The 1,530-nt window shown below is 43.1% G+C and overlaps 1 non-coding gene across 1 annotated transcript; it reads left to right on the forward strand.

Annotated features, from left to right (window-relative positions):
• The first annotated feature begins 1,172 nt into the window (after positions 1 to 1,172).
• Positions 1,173 to 1,310, forward strand: LOC114809530. The gene has a single exon (XR_003757309.1). It is a non-coding gene; the product is annotated as a small nucleolar RNA SNORA7 (small nucleolar RNA).
• The last annotated feature ends 220 nt before the right edge of the window (positions 1,311 to 1,530 follow it).

Below are 1,530 nucleotides of genomic sequence, written 5' to 3' on the forward strand. Positions count from 1 at the left end.
ATAACAAGTTTCCTTAATGCAGAATTTCAGTAGGAATGTAACCCCTGCTTTATAAGAGGCCTGACTAACTACGTTCGTATATGTGTATTCATTTGCTTGTTGAGATATATTAGAATAAGATGGTTTTATTGTCCAATTGGAAAGTCTACTGCTTGTGATTGCTTGATGGTGAATCCTATGGACAAAGGGAAATTCAGTAGCATGTCATGGCCACAAAATACTGAATTTAGCATGATGGGTCCTTAACATGTCAGTGTCCTTTGGCCTTTATGCCAAGAACCTCAACAACTCACCAGGGCTGTCTTTTGCCCCTAGCAATTGCACTTGGTGACTGGAAACAGAACTACAGCTTGGCTTAGTGGATGGAGTCTGAGCATAGGAGTCAGAAGGGCATGGGTTCTAATTCCAGCTCCACCACTTGTCTGTGGTGTGACCTTGGGCAAATCACTTCACTTCTCTGTGCCTCAGACATCTCATCTGTAAGATGAGGATTAAGATTGTGAGCATCATGTGGGACAGGGACTGTGTCCACCCCAATTTGCTTGTAAGCACTCCAGTGCTTAGTAGAGGTCCGGCACCTAGTAAACACTTACATTTTTATTATTATTATTACTCAAAATAGTGACCAATTCTATTCTAGGGATATTTTTGTCCTGCTCCTTGCAAACAAAATTGCAAACAAAATTGCAGGTCTGTTGTAGTTTTCAACATGCTGAAGAGCTCAATAAAAACCTATCAATCAATAGTATTCATTAAGCAATGTAGGAAGCAGCAAGGCTTATTTGAAAGAGAACAAGACTGGGATCAGAGGATCTGCGTTCTAAATCCAGCTCTGCCACTTAGCCTGCTTTGTGACCTTGGGCAAGTCATTTACTTCTCTGTGCCTCAGTTCCCACATCTGCAAAATGGGGATTCAATACGCTTTCTCCTTCCTACTTAGATTGTGAGCCCCATATGGGACCTGATTATGTATCTAACCACAATGCTTAGTACAGGGCTTGGCATATAGTCAGCATTTAACAAATAGTAAAATTATTATTGAGCACTTACTGTGTGCAGAATGTATTGCACTTTCCCAAGTGCTTAGTGACAGCACTGGGCATGCAATAAGCATTCAAATACCACTGATGGATTGATTATTGATGGAAAAAATGCCACTGACTGATTGACATATCCTCTCAGGGTCACACCTGGAGAGTTTCCAGTACTCTACCAGTCTTGACTACAGGAGGAAGAGTCAAGCAGAGGCCTACAGATTCCATTCCTAGCTTGGGCAGTAGCTAGTGAGTGGAAGGCCATCTGCTACAAGTCAAAACTCACCCATGTTGGGCAGCAGCGGCATCGGAGAGAGGCGAGGGCGGAGACTAGAGTTAACTGCGTGGAAGCCGTCAATGGTAAATCAGTTTCGTACTTTTACCAAGAAAATTCTACGGATACACTGCTGGAACGATTGCAGATGGAGGTGGGGCATTCTGGGAGAGATGTGTCTATCGTGTAGCTATGGGTCGGAGACGACTCAACAGAATAAGA

Source organism: Ornithorhynchus anatinus, chromosome 2 (assembly GCF_004115215.2).
Source record: "Ornithorhynchus anatinus isolate Pmale09 chromosome 2, mOrnAna1.pri.v4, whole genome shotgun sequence".
In the NCBI taxonomy this organism is placed as follows: Eukaryota; Metazoa; Chordata; class Mammalia; order Monotremata; family Ornithorhynchidae; genus Ornithorhynchus; species Ornithorhynchus anatinus.